Raw genomic sequence first — 20,830 nt, 5'->3', positions numbered from 1 at the left:
TGGAAACTTCGTGGGAGGGTGTAAAGAGGGAGGCCTTGAACAGATTAGCTGTAGGAGGAGCGTGCGTAGCTATGTTGGCCTCAGGCAGCTTTGTGACGCGGCGTTATTATTATTATTAGTAGTAGTAGTAACATATTTTGGATGCACACCCACTATACTTTACCCCCATCCCCCCGAATGTGCAAATATATAGCCCAAATTTTTTTCTAAAGTATTAGATTTTCATTATATTTTATGATATTTTACTAGGATCAGTCAGAGAAACGGGCTTTACTTAGCTTCTATATAGATAGGTGCTATAACAGACAAGTACCATTTAGTTTCTTCAAAAATCAGTCAAAATTAAGATGAGCCCTCAAAAAAAAGATGAGTCTACCTAACCTGCATAATTCAAGCATCAACAGAAACATTTCATCGTTTTCTTTAGTGCATTTTTATGGCACAATAAAGTTCATGGCTATGGCAATATGGCAATATGGTTATGGCACAATATAGCTCATTTTCGCTTGATTAGGGAAAATCAGCTACAACTTCCTCACACTTAAAGTTAGCTACAACTTAATACAACCCGATTAGGGAAAATTAACTACAGCTACAATTAGCTACAACCACAAAAACAGTTCAGTAAACACCTGCACATTAGAATAAGATAAAACAAGTTGTATCTTAAGATTAAGTCCCTTTGTCTAATTTTTGTTACATAAAACATTATCTGATACCTTGAAATCTAAAAAGACAAAAAAATTGAGATGTACCTTTATTGTCAGAACATGTGGTTTCCAATACTAGGGTGTCATATTCAAACTTATATGGTCCTGAATCGCTGGGTAAAGAAAAGAAAGAAACACCTTCATGTTTCAGAGACAAGAGGTTTGGAATGTGAGAGGTCTTCACACTGTCACCTGGTATAGCATCATCAACTTCTAAAAGAAAATTTAAATCAAACGGACATAAAAAAAAATTCAGAATTAAAGCTTACCAAACAAATCCAACTACTTTTTCCTTTAGTTATGTTAAAAAATAAAAAACATACAGACGTTACATGTATATTCAGCTTACATATATACATTAAATCGGATGCATATGCAGGTTTTTTCACAAATCTCAACTTACCAGGATGCACTGAAACAACTCAATTTGGACTCACTTGATAGTTGTAGGCATGGCTTAACATATAGATTTGGACGAAAATTGTTTGAATTCCCCAACTCATTGTCATCTACTACCCAACCTTGAGAGCCCTCCAACTGAAGGACCAGTTACTAGACTCTGACAAATAGAAAAGAATTATCCACAGTTACTGACTTGCTCAGCCTATAGTACTGAGAGATATCGTTAATCATTTGTCCCATATTTTACCTGTCTTTTTAATAATATTGACACGATTAATATTTAATTTTTGATTAATATGTGTTTGATTAAAATATTGTTTATTTATATTTTCCTCTGAGTGTTTTTGAAGGTATAAATTATTTTTGTCATGACATGCTAATACTAGCTCCAGCTATTGTAGTGAATAAATATATTCTATTCCATTCTAAAAACGTTTTTAAAATCTGCTTTTTATAAAGCATAAGAAAACTGAAACATTCAACAAAATTCAGAATTATTAAGAATTAAAGCTTACTAAACAAATCCAAATGCTATTTCTTTAGTTATGTTAAAAAAAAAGCATGCAGATGTTACATGTATATTCAATATTTTATTATACATTTAATCAGATGTATCTGCAGTTTTTTTCTCAAATCATCTTGACAATCTGCTTTTACAAAGCAAAAGACTGAAACATTCAACGAAATTCATGGAAATCCATTAAAACAGCATGTCTTGAATTAGCTTAAACTAACAATGATTAATTGAGTAAGAAAAAACTTAACAACTCAATAATTAAACATAGATAAAGAAAATAAACGTTTTTAATCAAATAAACAAGAACTTTTTTTTACAGAGTTAATTGTACTCAAAATACCAATCAATTGGGGTTTTTTGCATCAAGTGGATTAGTTCCCAAAATTCAAAAAAGCAAATGTAGCTTCCCAAAGCTAAGCAGCTGAATTCAACTAGCTTTATCCCTCTCTTACATATCTTGTAGCATAATATTCCCATCTGAGCTCAATATTACCTATATTATATTTATAAAAGATCTTCCTGGCTCATTAATACCACACTTTTGTGGTAACATTTCGCTCATCATACCTAAGCACAAGAGAGAGAGAGAGGGAGAGAGAGAGAGAGAGAGAAAATTATCCTTGCCAGATGATTAATTGAGTTTATATGTGGAGAAAAAACACAGTTAATGTTTCACAAAATTGCCACTCCCTCAGCTCTTAATGGCAAGATAAAAGTGTATATGCAGATAACCTTTTTAATACTTTTACTACCACTTAATGAGTAAGAAGGATAAAGAGTGAAGATTTCATTTTACTCTGTAATAGAGAATTGAACTATATAACTTACCTTTTTTGATGAAAGAGCCCTCAGAAGATGAGATGAGTTCAGACATATTCAGAATTTGAGAGAGATCTGAAAAAGATGGTAATGCAATTTGTGAAATGAATAATATTATGATCAACACTTGAATACAGCATTCAGAAATTTATTCAAGAGAGTAGTTGCAAAAGTCTGAAAAAACAAAAGCTGTAATGATGGGTGAGTAATAATTTTTTGAAATTAAATATCTTATCGTATCTTATCTAAGAACATTAATCCCTCACATAGTTGAAATTTTAAATTAATACCCCCCCCCTTTTTTTTCTCACTCCACTCTTATCTTATAGTTTGAGTGTTTATTTTGCAATTGCAAACTTTGTAATTCTTGCTAGCTACATTTTTGTTTAAATTTGTTTTCCCTGTTTTAACTTTATGAGTTTGATGAAAAATTAATATTATTGATTTCATTTATTTTCTGAGTGAAGGGAACTAAAGCTCTTGCTACTACTTTTGTTTGAGAAGTATTATTTTGCCTTTTCATATAAATTTATTGCGTGGTTAGAGTTTCTGGAATTTCCCTTTCCTGAACCCAATGTTTCCTAACACTTCTAGCCCCCTCAGGGAAGGGGGCCAAGCAACTAATTGGATATCAGAAGCTGATATTCCTATTGTTGTATCTCCAATATCCAATGATGATAGCCTGAATGAAACCATGATTACTGTCTCTGAGCCACCAATCTCTGAAACTGACAACCTGCTAAATGAGGATTTTCAGACAGTAGGCAGAAAACAGAAACGAAAAAAACCTTCTATGAGTCCTCCTGAAATAATGGGACTCTCAAACCCAAATCCAGCTGTGGAGATAAAGGACAAATCCATTATCCTTTTTGCTCCAACAGTAAAAGATCAATCCTTCTCTATCAAAAATATTACTAACATTAGAATGAATCTTTTCAAAACTTTTAGATGCAGCTTCACTGTGAATGTGAACAGAGATGGTTCACTAATGGTTATGTTTCTAGACAGAAATGAAGCCTACAAAGCCCTTAGCCTAAATAAAATTGGCAATATCCCTGTTACACCTGAATGGTGGAAACCAACCCTGAAAAATTCTCAGAAAATAGTACTGTACAACATACCATTGGAACTGTCAAATGACGACTTGAAAGATGGCCTTATGAACAATAAGGGGGAAATGCTGGAGGTTCTGGATGTTCATCGTATGGGCAAACTAGATTCTAAGGGAACAAGAAGTAGTAAGAGTGTCCTCTTTATCTTACCTGCTAGTTCCCAATTTGACTCAGTATTCCTTTTTGGTCAGCAAAAAGCTCATAAAATATACCAAGAAAAACCTCTTCAATGCTCAAAATGTTTTAAGCTTGGTCACTCATCTAAGTATTGTTCTTCTTCTGTGCCAGGGTGCCCTAGTTGCCTTGGTAATCACTCCCTGTCTACAGAAAGTAGATGCACTGAAGTGCCTAAATGTACAAACTGTGATGGTAGACATCAATCAACAGATCACAATTCATGTCCTAAATATGTTCAACGAGCTAAAGTTTTAAAGATTGCTCTTCAAGAAAATGTTCCTTTCCCAATAGCTGCAATGGAGCTGGCCAAGCGGTCCAAAGTACCATCAGGTCCAAGAGGTAATGAGGCCAAAGAAGGGAATTTAGCCCTTCCTCAAAAACCCTGGCTACAGGTCCACAAGAACCACCCAAATCAGGCACTCATACCTCCTACTGAGACTTCTTACCCTCAATTGGCTAAGGAGCATCCCAAGGTGGCTGAAGCTAGCCCATCCCTCAACAATCCTAAAACTAAGCCTAAATCTTGGTCTGAAAGAGTGGCAGCTCTTCCTAATATTTCTACTCAAGCCATAACTATGCAAGATAGAGTTGGACCTCATATTACTAATTTAATTAAATATGTTGCATCAGTGGACCTAATATTACAATCAAATATGGCTAAAGATAAAAAAGCCAGTATAACAAAAGAAATTGCAGAATACTACTTTTCCAATTCTATTTTCAATGAAATAGGAACAGAATTATCATCCATTCTCTCAAAATATCATGCATGTCACCTATTCAACCCTTCCTATGTTAACTAAGCTGCAGATCCTACAATGGAATTGCGTCTCTTTAAATTCAAATAAACTTGCTGATCTTATCCAATGTGCAAATGATAAGAGAATAGGAATTATTTGTCTACAAGAGACTAATCTTCATCAGTACAAGAAAATCAAAATGCCTGGGTACAAGTGCTACAGGAAGGATAGATCAACTAACAGAAAGGGAGGGGGTGTGGCAATTTTTGTTCATGATTCAATCCAACACTCCCCTCAACCCTTAACTATCTACAGGGATGAAATAGATGTTGTAGGCATATTAATTACCTTAGCTAATGGTAACCATCTTGCCATAAAATCCTTTTATAATCCATGTGGGAGTAAGGACATCCAAAGTATCTTGGAAACAGAATTATCAGGTAATAATACCTTTATTTTTGGTGATTTTAATGCCCACAGTCCTCTCTGGGAACAATCAGCAGGTAGCAACAAAGCAGGAAGAGGAATAGAGTACATATTGTCCAATTTTCCTGACACCTTGATTTTCACTCCATTTGACTTTCAGACCAGGTATAATATTTCTTCTAACTCTTTCTCAACTATAGATTTGCTTCTAGGTCCTTCTTCATATTATGATTTAGTTCAGATGGTAAAGGTGTTGTCTCTCCAATCTGATCATTGTGCAATTCTTACATCATTTCAAGATTTATGCTACACTCCCAAACCCTACGTCCCTACATTTATCAACTCCAAAGGTAATTGGTCCCTTTTTCGTGAGATATTAAATGAAGTAGATTTTTCCTTTGTTTCTCCTAATTATGATATTAATGCCATTGAGTCTAATTTGAGATCAATCCTGCTGGAGTCAGCTAAATCGGCAATTCCAATGACTAGGGTACGTTTTTACAATGGCTCCAAAAGACCCAAGAATTGGTGGAATGATGAGTGTAGGGTTGCAGTTCTGGCAAAAAGAAAGGCTCGTAAAATGTTTCAAAAGCACCCATCTCAGTCAACAGCAATCTTTTATAAGCAGTCATGTGCTAAGGTGAAACTAATTTGTAGGAGAGCTAAACAGAGTACATGGCTGAATTTCAGCTCAAGTATCAGTTTTAGAACCCCAATTTCAAAGGTCCATAATTTCATTAGCCAACTAAATAGTGGAAAGCAGCCTAATGATGACCGTAGATATGATATCATTCAGGATGGATATCCAATTGTATCAGATAAAAAGAAGGCAGATCTGTTTACCAATGTTTTTAAAAATGATTGCTCAGACTTTCATCCCAGCCGACCTCCCTTTTGTAATCTCCCTCTTACCTGTTCTTATAAGGGTACTCTGATGAAACCTTTTTCCCAAGATGAATTTTGTGTAGCACTTAATTCTCTTAACATCAAGTCTTCCCCAGGTTATGACGGTATTTATATGAAGTGGATTCTTGAGTCCCCAAAGGTGTTTCATACAGCCCTCTTAAGTCTTTATAATCTTATTTGGTCAAGTCAAAAGTTCCCAGATGCCTGGAAGATTGCTCAGGTATTCCCAGCTTTAAAACCTTCTTATTCATCTAATGATCTCAAGTCTTACCGTCCTATATCAGTATTACCTTCCTTTAGTAAAGTTCTGGAAAGGCTTGTCTTATCAAGAATTGAGTGGTTTTCTGAAGTCAACAATCTCTTTCCTAGTGAACAAACAGGTTTCAGAAAAGGACATAGCTCTTTAGATAACATTACCCGGCTAGAAACTGATGTTTATAACTCCCTCAAAAAAAGACATGTCACAATGGCTGTTCTGTTTGACTGGTCGAATGCCTATGGAAATGTAGTCCACAATAAATTATTGGAAATCCTAATAAATCTTGACTTCCCGTATCCTTTTATAAGTTTTATAAAGTCTTTTCTAACTGATAGATATTTTTACGTTCAAGTAAATCAGTCTAGAAGTGAGCAATGCCCCATTACGAGAGGACTTCCTCAAGGTGCAATATTGAGTCCTCTTCTATTCAACTTGTATGTTTCTGAATTTCAAGTATCTCATGCATCATTTGGCCTTTATGCAGATGATTTGATCATTTGGAAGTCAGGAAGGGATATTAGCCTTCTTCAAAGCCTTATTCAACATGATATAAGTCTAGTCCAGAGATTCTCTTTAGCATTTGGCTTTCCAATATCAATCAGTAAAACTAAAGCCATTATATTTACTAATGGTACTCTAAATCCTCCTAATCCACTGACAATTTTCTCAAGGGAGATCCCATATTGCAATTCAGTGAAGTTACTTGGTTTATTAATGGATTCTAAAATGCAGTGGCATGAACATATTAATTCTTTGAAATCTCTGATTATTCAGAGACTTTGTATTCTAAAAAGACTTGCTGGAAGTAAGTAGGGATGTCACCCAAAGATTATTTTGGATTTTTACAAATTATATATTCGTTCAAATATAGAATATGGGATTCAAATATTTTCAGCTCGTCCCCCATCCTCATTCAAAATCCTTGAATCTTTACAAAATTATGCTATTCGAATAGCTTTGGGTGTGCATAAGCATACTCCTCTGTCAAAGTTAAGAACACTGTCGGGATTGGTGTCCCTAAGTGAAAGAGCATCTAGTCTAAGGATAAAGTATTTCTCGCAAATCCAGGCTTATGGAGCCAAGCATGCTGTATATGCACATACCTTTGCTGAGAAGTCAGCCTGTCCCAATGCCCATTCATCATGGAATCAGTTTCAACTGGAGGTCCCAAACTGGAATCAACATTCGCTTCATGCATATCCCTTTACTGAGTCCCCCCCATGGGAAATGAGTCCTCCAAGCTGTCAAGTAGAACTTATCTCTATTAGTAAAGATTTGATTCCTAATTATGAGATCCAGACTATTTTGGCTGAACACATCTCAAAGGCTTACCCCAACTATAGAAAAATATATACTGATGGATCCGTCCAGAGGGAAAGAGCTGGAGCAGGAGCATGTATCCCATCCCTGAATTTGAATATTTATTCTCCTCTCCCATTGGGATCTTCTATCCTGTCTGCTGAATTATGTGCCATCCGCCTGGCCTTGGATGCTCTTATAAATTATAACATTGAATCTGAAAATATACTCTGTCTCTCTGACTCTAAATCAGCATTACTACTGATCCAAAATATTAATAGAATTGCTAATGACAAAGATTTATATAATATTCGAAGACAGCTTCTTAATCTTAAGATCAAGGAAAATGAAGTTTATTTTCAACATGTTCCTAGTCATAAAGGTATAAAATATAATGATATGGCTGATTCTCTAGCAGCAAAAGCTTCCATGTTATCTCCTAGTCCTTCCTCTGACCTCAATTCACGAGATATTATCAGGCAAAGATCCAAAGTTTATCACAGTACATTAATGTTATCTCCATTTCATACAAGATTAAATACAGTGCTATATTACCGACTGAAATCAGGTGCCCTACTTCTAAATAGCTTGTTATTTAATTGGAAGCTACATCATTCCCCTTTATGCCGAATCTGCTTTTCAACAGAGGAAACAATCCAGCATATTTTATTTGATTGCCAGGCTCAGAGTGAGGAGACTGTTGCTCTTAAGCGTTTCTGCTCCTTGGCTAAGATTCCAAATACTTATACAGCTATCCTGGATTCTAACCTGCCATGGGAAATTGATCGTAAGATATTTAAGGCAGCAATTGATACCTTAAAGAAGAGAAATATTGTTTAATAAGGATTAAAGCTTGAAGAAGTCAATTTTTAATGGGACGCAATTTATCCATAGTTTTTGATTGTGCAGAAGAGAGCGGGAATGAGTAGGAAGAGCCGTATTGGTACCGGCCGGCCTAGTGCCTTAAACTGCTGGGGACAGGTAGCTCAGGTACTCGCACTTCCCACAATCAATAACAGTTTATTATTGTTCATAATTGTATATATCCATTGTTCGCAGACTGGAGCAGAATAGCGCTTCCAGTAGCTAGTTTTTCTGAAGAAGAAGTCAAAGAGGTGAAAGGACTTGTTGTTAGTCCATATACCTCCCTACAATTTTTGGAACTGGAACTGGAGTTTTTATCGTTTGACTTTTTATTGATTGCAATTTATGATGTTGTACTGACGCTGAAGTGCGAATTCGGCCCTTTTGGGCTTGTGATAGTCGCTTTGTTGAAATAAATATTATCTTATTATCTCTCCTAATGACTTTCAACCACTGTAACCACAGCTGTCAGCTTTTCTTAACACAGTTAAAAGCATGGGTTCAACTCCTTAAACAGCCAAGAGCATTGAAAATGTGATGAGTTTTGTTTTGTTTTTTATAAGAAGAGAGGGATAAAATTCAAAAATTTCTTTCTGATATAGCTCAATTTAAAGTGCATTTTTAGATTTTTGGTTATAGTAAACTTTCATGGTAAAAAAAAAACAACAAAATATGAATAAGATATTTGCTTATTCTGTTAGCTGTTACAGCCGTATTCAGTAAGCTGGACTTTTGAAGCTGAAAACTGTAAGCAAACTTTCAAAGCTGAAAAACTTGGAAACTTTTGTTTACTTAATGAAATGAAAGCTTTATCTATAATTTTGACGCTTAAAACCCTACAGTTGGCTCAAGGATATGGTTCAAGAATATGTGACAGTAGATCTAAAATTAATCAAAAACATAAAAATTAAGTAATTACCTTCTAAAGCATTATAAAACTCCAACCTAAAGTAAAATTTAGCATATAAAGAAATATTTTCACACAAATAAGTCCTTTATTTTTTAATATCTACTAAAATGTAACAATACTTGTCTAAAATTATTCTGAAAAATCAACTGACTGTTTACTTTCAACAAAGAAGAACAATCTTTGTGTAAATTTGCCTTCAATTATTCTTTTATCAAAAGCAGATTAAAGAAGTTTCCAGAATTTTAAAGCATTTGCTTTTGAAGAGCTCATTTCAGCAATGCAATTCCACTTTCTAGATGGGAACACTATAAAATGCTGAAAGCTACTTAAAAAAAAACTTAATACTTGCATAATCCTTTAAGATACTCCAATAAACTTTACCATTCACCAGCGTTGTTAACCAGATGCCCTAAAATATTTATACTCAGTGAATTTTTCTCATTCAACTAGGTACCTTCAAGGAAACAAAATAAAATTAAAAAACTACTTTTAAAATCTAAGCTATATCATTCTATAAAGTGTTTCACTCTACTCTCACCCATCCTTCCTAATGGTCAAATATACAGCCCAAATCACATATTGTCAATGAAATTTCCTGTTGGTTGGTTCTCTTAATGTTATTGGTTTGCTCATAAAGTTAATTTGAAGTCGCATGTGAAAATTCATGGATTTAGACAGAATAATTTACTCTAATGGGGTGGGGGGCAGAAAAGAGAGGTCCTGTTAGGAATTAAATAAAAAAAACAAGTTTTTTTAAATGAAAGTAAGGAGCGACATTAAAACTTAAAACGAACAGAAATTACTCCGTATATGAAAGGAGCTTTTCCTCCTCGACACCCCGCTCATTACGCTAAAGTTTTTTATTGTTTTAAAAAGTAGAGTTGCGAGAAAGAATCAAACTTTAGCGCAAGGAGCGGGGTGTCGAGGAGGAAAAGCTCCTTTCATATACGGAGTAATTTCTGTTCGTTTTAAGTTTTAATGTCGCTCCTTACTTTCATTTAAAAAAACTTGTTTTTTTTATTTAATTTCTGAAAGTTTTTTAATTAATGCATGACTGATTTTGGCTCTCCGTACATAAATTATTAAAATGAAATTTGCATATTAATTCTTTTTTTGGCTAAATGGCTTTCTCTTAGTTTTGTTCAGACGATTTTGAGAAATAAGGGGTGGGGAAGGAGGTCTTGTTGCCCTCCAATTTTTCGGTTACTTAAAAAGGCAACTAGATCTTTTATTTTTAACGAATGTTTTTATTAGTAAAAAAAAAATACGTAACTTAAGAATTAACTTACATAACAAACTTTTATATTCTTATATTTTTGATTATATATATGAGGGGGTTGGTCCCCTCGTTAATACCTCGCTCTTCACACTAAATCTTGTTTTATCCCAATTCTTTAAGAATGACCCCTGAATCAGAAAGGCCGTAGAATAAATAGTTGAAATTATTTAAAAAAATTTTAGCATAAAGAGTGAAGTGTTTATCTCCTCCTAAATACCTCGCTCTTTATGCTAAAGTATTTTTAGAACCCCTCATATGCGTAATAATCTCTGTTCCTTTTTAAGTTTTAGTGCTTCTCCTTACTTTCAATTGAAAAAACTTTTTCATGTTTATATTTTCATGTTTTTTTTATAGTAATGCTAGAAAGTCCTGCGCCCTTTTCATTGAATTTCTCTTCCCCCATGAAATATTCCTCCAAGTAAAGATCCTCCCATATAGCCCCCTCCCCTGAACCCCACACCCAAACCAAAAAAATCCCCCTGATAACGTCGGTACACTTCCCAGTAACCATTACTGTATGTAAACATTGGTCAAAGTTTGTAACTTGCAGCCCCTCCCCCAGGGACTCTGGGGGGTAAGTCATCCCCAAAGACATAGTTCTTATGGTTTTCGACTATGCGGAACAAAATGGCTATCTCAAAATTTTGATCCGTTGACTTTGGGAAAAAATGAGCGTGGGAGGGGGCCTAGGTGCCCTCCAATTTTTTTTGGTCACTTAAAAAGGGCACTAGAACTTTTCATTTCCGTTAGAATGAGCCCTCTTGCAACACTCTAGGACCACTTGGTCGATACGATGACCCCTGGGAAAAAAAACAAAAAAACAAATAAACACGCACCCGTGATTTGTCTTCTGGCAAAAAATACGAAATTCCACATTTTTGTAGATTGGACCTTGAAATTTTTTCTATAGGGTTCTCTGATACGCTGAATGCGATGGTGTAATTTTTGTTAAGATCCTATGACTTTTAGGGGGTGTTACCCCCTATTTTCCAAAATAAGGCAAATTTTCTCAGGCTCGTAACTTTTGATGACAATAACTAAACTTGATGAAACTTATATATTTGAAATCAGCATAAAAATCCAATTCTTTTGATATATCTTTTAGCATCGAAATTCCGTTTTTTAGAGTTTCGTTTACTATTGAGCCGGGTCGCTCCTTACTACAGTTCGTTACCACTAACTGTTTGACAACTTAGTTAAGTATTTTAGAAATTTTTAAAGTATTTTCTACTATTTTATAGTGTTCCTTTCTGATGAGAAAATGAGGTTGTACTAAGACATTATAAAGAGTGTTCTGGCTTAAATCCCTGACACTATTATGTATATCACATCCTGCTATGGTCATACAACATGTCAGTAAAAGTATCACAGTTCATATAATTGACTTACCAATAAAGTGAACATACCACTTGATGCCTTTTTATGCTGTTTATGAATAAAATAATTGCATCTGTTGCGTGTTATTGGTTGTTTTTGACAGCATAATACTATGTTTTCTCAGTCATTTTTGACAAAATAATACTACATTTTCTCAGTGCCAAAATTATTTATAGTTAGGTTAGGTCAAAAAGTGTTTAAATTTGAATTTGTGATAGGCTAGAAGCAATAATTATATTTGTAAAGAGCATAAAAAAGGCATCAAGTGGTATGTTCACTTTATTGGTAAGTAAATTATATGAACTGTGATACATTTACCCAACATGTCTAGACATATATAAAATAAAATAAAAAAAAAACACAAAAAATATATAAATCAAATAAATCATACATAAATAAATAAAGACACAAAACTTACAGAACATTATGCAGATTATAATTTTTGACATACTTAAGTCAATAGGGATACAGTCTTTCTATGGGACCACTTAGGGGACTTGCACAACTTAGGATTGTACTCATTGCAAAATGCTTTAGAATTAAACTTTGAACATTTCTTTGTACATCATATTTTCTACACATGAGTTTTTGCATGACCTGTCCTTAATCTAAAAATAGTAGCAGCAACAGATCCTTTATCATGTACCAGTCCATCAGATGGTGGCCTATAATCATAAAGGACTATCATTGGGTTTGCACAATTTCTAATGTCGCCTGTTCAATACTCACTGTAATGACCTAATAATTTGATGAATAGGGCTACTATAAACTATCTCATGACTAGGGTTGTAGTATTTTTATATTACGTTGTATGGAAGTTTCATGTTATGTTTTTTGTAGGTAGCCTGGGTCAATAAACCTATTCAATAGACGACATTACATGGTGTCAGAAGTGGGATCTGAATAACAATGGACGTCCTTCAGCCATCAATAAACTGGGAGGTCAACTCCCTTTCAGAGGAATGGGACCACTTCAAAGAACACGCTAAGCTGATGTTTGCAGGGCCACTTTCAGGCAAAACAGAAAAAGTACAGTGTGCCTACCTACTCATCTGGGCTGGAGCAAAAGGTCGGGAAATATTCAACACCTTCAACGTCGCGCCTGAAGAGCTGCATAAAATCGAACCTTACCTCACTCAATTCAAAGCATGTGCTTCACCTCAGAAGAACACAGTTTTTGCACGATAACTGTTCCAGAAGCGAGACCAAAACGACACAGACTGTGGAAAAATACATCACAGATCTAAGGACACTAGTGAAACCATGCTCCTACTCAGACCCAGATGAAATGGTTTGGGACCGAATTGTATGTGGAATCCAAAACCAAAATGTGCGTGAAAAGCTCTTGGCTGAAGGCAATGAACTCACACTGGATAAAGCAACCTTTACGTGCAGAAGCCACAAAGCAACCCAGGCTCAACTCAAGACATTCAATGGAACAAGGCTAGCCCCCATCAAACAAGAGATCGACGCTATATCCCGCTACCAAAACCGGAACAGTGGTAGAAACAAACAAACAGAAGCAAGCAGCTCCAAGAGTAAAGCATGCTACTTCTGTGGCGGAACATACTCCCCCTCACACATCTGTCCTGCAAAGGAGAAAACCTGCTCCATATGCAAAAAGACCAACCACTTTGCCAGGGTCTGTTGAAGTAAGACGGTCAGTGCAGTTGATGAAGATGCCGCAGATACAAACCCTGGCGACGAAACTGTTTTCCTTTACTCCATCGAGCAAAGTAAGAACAAAGACGAAGCAGTTATTCCACTGACTATCAACAACCAGTTCCCTGTACAATTTAAGATCGACACAGGAGCCCAGGTGAATATCATTCCAAAGAAGTATTTTGACCTCATCACGCCAAAGCCCACCATGAAACCCACCAGTAAGCGCCTCACAAGCCATTGTGGAGCCCGGATCCCAGTAACAGGAGTCTGCAAACTATCCTGTAGGTACAAAGACAACGTGAGCAGCATGCAGCAGTTCTACGTAGTCGAGACCTCATCCTCCCCAATCATTGGCTACCATTCTAGCCTCAACCTGGACCTGATCAAGCTAGTCCTAAACATAGACGTAGCAACCTTCGAAGTACCACACCTGAAGGAAAAGTACAAAGAAGTATTCAGAGGAATTGGAAAGCTGGACAGAGAATGCAACATACACCTAAAGGATAACACTATGCCAACCGTCTACCCAGCCCAACAAGTCCCCGCCGCTATGCAGGATAAGCTCAAGACAGAGCTCAGTCGCCTAGAAAGCCTAGGTATCATAGAAAAAGTAGTGACCCCGACCGAATAGGTTAACTCAATGGTAATGGTAAAAAAGAAGGACGGCTCCATAAGACTGTGCATAGATCCAGTTGATCTAAATAAGTCCATCAAGCGACTGCACTACCCAATTCCCACTCTGGATGATGTCACCTCGAAGCTACATGGAGCCAAAGTATTCACCAAACTTGATGCCCAATCCGGTTACTGGTCCATTCTGCTGTCTGATGACTCTTCTTATCTCATGACATTCAGCATGATCCATGGGAGATACCATTTCAAGCGAATGCCCTTTGGAATCATCTCAGCCCAAGATGAATTTCAGCAGCAAATGGAAGACGCTTTCGCAGGCCTAGAAGGATTCGAAATCATCATTGACAACATGATCGTGTATGGCGACACCCAAGAACAACACGACGAACGCCTAGCAGCAATATTGGAACGCGTCCTTGTCAAGGGCATCCGATTCAATGAAGAGAAGTGCAAGTTCTCAGTATCCAGAGTAAAGTACTTTGGACACGTCATAAGCTCCAAAGGAATGCAGCCAGACCCTGATAAGATCTGGGCCATAAACAACATGCCAAGCCCATCATGCAGAGAAGAACTCCAAACACTTCTTGGGATGATCAATTACTTAGCCAAGTACATACCAAGTCTCTCAACAAAGAACAAAAAACTCTTGGACCTGACTAAAGCAGACCCATTCATCTGGGAAGAGGAACACACACAGATCCTAGAAGACTTGAAGAGCTCCATAGTATCCAACACCCCATTCTTCAACCACAAGAGTAACAACATGGAACTCATAGTTGACGCCTCTAGCCACAGACTTGGTGCACACCTAGTCTCAGAGGGGAAAGTCACAGCATATGCATCGAGATCGCTCAGCAAAACAGAGCAGAAATATTCCCAGCTAGAAAAAGAGCTGTACGCCATCGTATTTGGCTGCAAACATTTCCACCATTATCTCTATGGCCGGCAAGTTGAAGTTACTACTGACCACCGCCCACTCGAAATGGTGGTGGCAAACCCTATCCACAAGGCCCCACCCCGAGTACAGAGATTAATGCTCCAGCTCCAGCCTTATGACCTTAGCCTGAAGTTCCGACCGGGCTCAGAAATTCCTGTAGCTGATGCTCTATCCCACCTACACCTGGGCAATGCAGATCCAACACTGGAAGAAAGTCTAGATGTCTACGTACATCAAGTTGTATGAAACCTACCTGCCAGTGACCAGAAGCTCAAAGAGATCTGGGTGGAAACAACAAAGGATTCAGAACTGAGTACCCTAATCAAAATGGTCCAAGCAGGGTGGCCGAGTGCAAGAAAAGACTGCCCAACCAACATCCTAGCATACTGGAACTTGCAGCATGAACTCTCCTTCGAAAAAGACATCCTACTCAAAGGAGAAAGGCTGATCATCCCCAAGAATATGCAGGCAGCTACACTGCAGCAGTTACATGCAGCCCATCTCGGAATCGATAAAACAAAACAACAGGCCAGAATGCTGGTATATTGGCCAGGACTCAACGCAGATGTCGAGTGGTACATAGTGAAGTGCCAAACATGCCAAGTAATTCAAAGGAAACAATGATTAACCACAACACTGAGACGCTGCCGTGGCAAAAGTTTGCAACCAATCTCTTTGAATGGAAAAGCACCAGTTTCTTGGTAACCATTGACTACCACAGCCTTTTTTTTGAAATTGACAAGCTTCCAACAACCTCATCCAGTGCAGTCATCACGAAACTCAAGGCCCATTTCGCCCAACACGGCATACCATCTCAGCTAATGTCAGACAACAGACCTCAGTTCACATCAAGAGAATTCACTGATTTTGCCAAGACATGAGGAATCTCACTAACCACATCCAGCCCAGGATACCCAAAATCCAACAGACTGATCAAGAAGGTGGTACAAATCTCAAAAAACATCATGACAAAAGCGACAGAAAACAGAGAAGACCCCTTCCTGGGTATACTAGAGTATAGGAATACACCAGTCGATGGGTTTGCGTCACCAGCCCAGCTCCTAATGTTGCATCAGCTAAGATCCATCCTGCTGTGCACCTCACAACACCTCAAGAAGAAAGTCATTCTGACCACACAGTTCACTCAATGAAGAACTGAAATGCAGAAACGCCAAAAGCTGTATCATGACAAATCAGCTAGATCACTAAAACAACCCACCCCTGGAGATGTGGTTTAAGTACAGAAGACACCCGACAGACCATGGAGTCAGGCTGTTGTGCTATCCCATGCAGGACAGCCACAATCCTACTGGGTGCATACCAACAAAGGTTCCATGCTAAGGAGAAACCATAAATGTCTCACAGCCCATCCACATCAAAGCCAGCAAGGTTCAGGCTGAGTCAGTGAGACAAGCAATGAAGCAGCACCACCAACAACAGAAATGGCTATTGAGTCACCACCCTCAGCTTCACAGCCAGACCTGTTCATGTCCCCATTGCCACTGCAGGATGGTCAGCAGGCCAGCCCAAGCCCCAACCAGACGGCCACCATATCTCAGCCCCAGGGTACCAGCAAAACACCATTGCAGCTACGCACGCACTATGGTCAAACAGTAAGAAGACCCCTGAAGCTAAACCTGTAAAAGGAGTGAAGCAAAAAGAAGTATGAAAAGCTGCAGCCTTAACGCGGCCAAAGACTCAGTGAATTGGAGCAAACCAAGACTTTAGTGGACCACCCTTGAAGTTAAAGTGTTTTGGAAGTTTAGTATGTTGCTTTCTTATTATGAGAAGGAAGATGTAGTATTTTTATATTATGTTGTATGGAAGTTTCATGTTATGTTTTTTGTAGGTAGCCTGGGTCAATAAACCTATTCAATAGATGACATTACAAGGGTTATGTTCATTCATCAGGTAATTAAGGGATGAAGAGAGTGCTTGATGAGATACACAATTTACAGACTCTTGAGATTTGCTTTTTTTTTTCTTTACTGTGAGTGTACTTCAACTGATGAGGCCTATCCACATTTCACCCCAATTTTGAATTTAGTACAAGTGCTGCCAGATGAGAAGGAGAGGATTATGCTTTTTTGTAGCCCAAAGTTATGCTTTTTGGATTGAATTATGCTACACTATTTGTTATTATTCCCAGATTTCTTGACAAAGTGATCAGTTGTATATAGGCATTTATTCTGATGAAAGATTAAGTTGAATTTCGTCCTACTTAATAAAGGGTCTGAATAGCATAGAATCTGATAAAAATAATAGTTCCCTTAAAACTCACAAAGGGAGTGAGGGCACCATATAAACAAATGATAGAAAAAGTACAAACAAGATGACTAAATGCAGAATAACACAATAGTACTCCAAGCTGTCTTTAATCTTGATGGATTGACTACCCTTTGTAGCATAGCATCATACTTAGTCCCCAAAATTTCACTTCCTAAACATATAAATGGGTAAACATTCAGCTTAAATAATCTAATGATTATTATCCTAACTTTGGACTTGTTTTCTTGATTTAAGGATGAAGGGGCTACACAAAGGTTTGTGGAACTGTGAAACCTTACCTTAGTAGCCTAGCAACTTTATGAAAAGGACAGCTTCAATACTTTCTATCTTCAACTTATTTCCATTTTGTGTCTTTACATCACCCAAATTCTTTCTGGTTCAAACGCAATAGGGAGATGACCCTCATGGTGAGTTCTGCCAGAGCTGGAAAAACTTTTGTCAGTATAGTTCCTTAGTTTGATTATTCTTCTCCACATAAAATATGTAGTCATATTTTCAGAAATCAGGCTAATTACAATTTACATACTTTTGAGGTTTGCTTTTTACTTATCCACGTTTCACTCTAATTTTGAATTTAGCGCTAACACTTCCAGATTAGAAGAAGTGGATTACGTTTTTTTGTAGCCCAAAGTTATGCTTTTTGGATTAAATTACGCTACACTTTTTGTTCTTATTCCCAGATTTCTTGACAAAAGTGTTCAGTAAAACAAAAGTGTTTATAGGCATTTATTCTAATGAATATAAGTTGAATTTTGTTCTAATTAATAAAGGGTCTGAATAGAATCTGATAATAATAGTTCCCTTCAAGCTCGTAAAGGGAGTGAGGGCACCGTATAAACAAATGGAAGAAAAAGTGCAAACAAAATGACCAAATGCAGAATAACACAATTGTACTCCAAATTGTCTTTAATCTTGATGGATTGAATGCCCGTTGTAGCATATTATCATACATAGTCCCCAAAGTTTCACTTTATAAACATATAGATGGGTAAACATTCAGCTCAAATAATCCGATGTATGTTATCTTAGCTTTCGGACTCGTTTTCTTGATTTGGGGATAAAGGGGCTACACAAAGGCTTGTGGAACTGTGTAGCCTTATCTTAGTAGCGACTTTATGAAAAGGACAGCTTCAATGCTTTCTATTTTCAACTTATATCCATTTTGCGTCTTTACATCACTCATCTTTGATAAAAATCTTTCCGAGTTTAAGTTTGAATACGATAGGGAAAGGACCCTCACGGTTAGTTCTGCCAGAGCTGGAAAAATGTTTTTCAGCGAAGTTCTTTAGTTCGATTATTCTTCTCCATATAAAATTTGCAATCATTTTGTTCAAATCTTTTTTCTGGAGTCACTTAAAATACATGACAGCCTGTGCTACTGGCAGTCAATATTTATAAGACTAAACAATCGGTTCACAACTTTACATAGTGACAAAATAGTTGTTCTTTCGCTCCTAAAGGCTATCTTGGCATTGACAAATTGAAGGAACTCAAAGAGGAATAATCATGTGAGAATCTTTTCAGCGTATGTGTTGCTGTGGTAGCACAGAAATTTACAATTTTTGGAAAGTGCTCACGTCCTTGGGATTTATTTTCTCTCTCTGTATTGATTTCACAAGATATTACAAATACTCATCTCCTGAAAAACGACTTTTAATTATTGCAAGTTCAATTTGTTTGACAAATTAATGTTTGTAAAGTCTTTGAGAAACTTCTTTTGGAAAAAATTGCCCCCAGGCTCTTGGGGGTTATGTCGATCCTGGAGTTTTCGTTATATGATGTTAGAACTACTTTTATAAGTGGCTATCTCAAATTCCTCGGATGGGTTTGAGAAAAAATGGCCGTGGAGGGGAGGGGACTAATTACCCTCCCATCTCTTGTGACTCTTAAAAGTGAACTAGAACTTTCATTTTCTGATGAAACGAGCCCTGTCTAAAGTTTATACGAGCATCCCTTCCATAAGAACCATCTTTATGCGTCATGACACAACTTACAACGCCTTCCCCCGTACCGTGGGGGTGGGGGGGGGCTCTTGTGTCTACACCCGAGTTTATATTATATTATCTTTGAACTATCTTTAACAAAATGGCTGTCTCAAAATTTTTATCGGATGTATTTCGCAAAAAAGAGCGTTGTGGGGGGGGGGTAGTTGCCCACCGATCACTTTTGACTCTTAAAAAGGGCACTAGAAGTCTCGATTTCCAATTGAACGAGCCCTCTTCAAAGTCTATGCGACGACCCCTTCCATATGAAGTGTGGAAAAATAAATAACAAAACATTGGAATTGCATAGCCTTTGCTATAGGCAATGCTATAGCGCTGCCTATCAAAATTGAGCTAGAGCTTTCAATCTCCAATAAAATGAGCCTACTCTAAAGTTTATACGAGCATCCCTTCCATAAGCCCCCAGGGCATAATTTAAAACGCCTGTCCCGGATCATGGGTGGCTGTCTCGACACCGAAGTTTTTGTTATCTGATGTTTGAACTATTTTCAAGAAAATGGCTATCAAAATTTTTATCGGAAAGGTTTGGGTAAAAAGATGTGGGGGCTTATTTGCCCTTGAATCCCTTTTGACTCTTAAAGGAAAGGCTAGAACTTTCGATTTTCAATCAAATGAGCCCTCTCTAAAATTTATGCGAATATTTCTTCCGTAAGAGCCATATATGCTCACAGGGCAAAACTTACAATGACTGTCCCTGGGCCCTCTTGGGTTGCCTCGACACCAGAGTTTTTGCTATCCGACTTTTAAATCATTTTCAACAAAATGACTATTAAAAAAGAAGAAGAAAATTCTGATGCATTTGGAGAAAAAGGGTATGGTCGGGGGGAGGGGGGCTAGTTGTCCTCCGATCTCTTTTGACTCCTAAGAATTGAACTAGACCTTTCACTTTCCAAACAACTGAGGCCTAACTGAAGTTTATACGAGTATTCCCTCCATTTGAACCATATATGCTCCCAGGTCATAACTTACAACGCCTGCCGCCGGGCCCCGGATGTTTTGTTTACACCAGAGTAAATGAGCCCTCTCTAAAGTTTATGTCAGCATTCCTTCCACAAGAACCATAAATACACCGGCATAACTGACAACGCCTGCCCCTGGGCCTTGGGGGGCTGGTCATGTCTGGAAATTCTTTTATCTGACTTTGGAACTATTTTTAACAAAATCACTATTTCAAAAGTTTTATCTGATGCATTTCTGGAAAAAGGGTTTGGGGCGGAGGCTAGATGCCTTCTGATCACTTTTGACTCTTTAAAGTGAACTACAACTTTCAGCTTCCAATTACATGAGCCGTTTCTAAAGTTCATACGAGTATTCCTTCAATAAGAGCCATATATGCCCCCAGGGTGTAATATAAAACATCTCCCCCGGGCCCTGTAGGGTTGTGACGACGCCGAAGTTTTTTTTTATCTTACCTTTGAACTATTTTTAACAAAAAGGCTATCTCAAAATTTTTATATGCAGCATTTGGGAAAAAAGAGCATGGGAGGGGCAGGGCTAGTAACCCTC

At 37.4% G+C, this 20,830-nt stretch overlaps 1 long non-coding RNA gene across 1 annotated transcript; it reads right to left on the bottom strand.

Annotated features, from left to right (window-relative positions):
• Positions 1 to 582: 582 nt before the first annotated feature.
• On the bottom strand, positions 583 to 17,871 carry LOC136043181 (uncharacterized). The gene is made up of 3 exons (XR_010621567.1): positions 17,600 to 17,871; positions 2,458 to 2,523; positions 583 to 923 (listed from the first exon to the last, which is right to left on the bottom strand). It is a non-coding gene; the product is annotated as an uncharacterized LOC136043181 (long non-coding RNA).
• Between the last annotated feature and the right edge of the window lie 2,959 nt (positions 17,872 to 20,830).

The sequence above is a fragment of the Artemia franciscana genome, unplaced genomic scaffold (assembly GCF_032884065.1).
Source record: "Artemia franciscana unplaced genomic scaffold, ASM3288406v1 Scaffold_3619, whole genome shotgun sequence".
In the NCBI taxonomy this organism is placed as follows: Eukaryota; Metazoa; Arthropoda; class Branchiopoda; order Anostraca; family Artemiidae; genus Artemia; species Artemia franciscana.
Note: the sequence above shows the minus strand (reverse complement) of the source record. Positions and strands in the feature narration are given on the sequence as shown.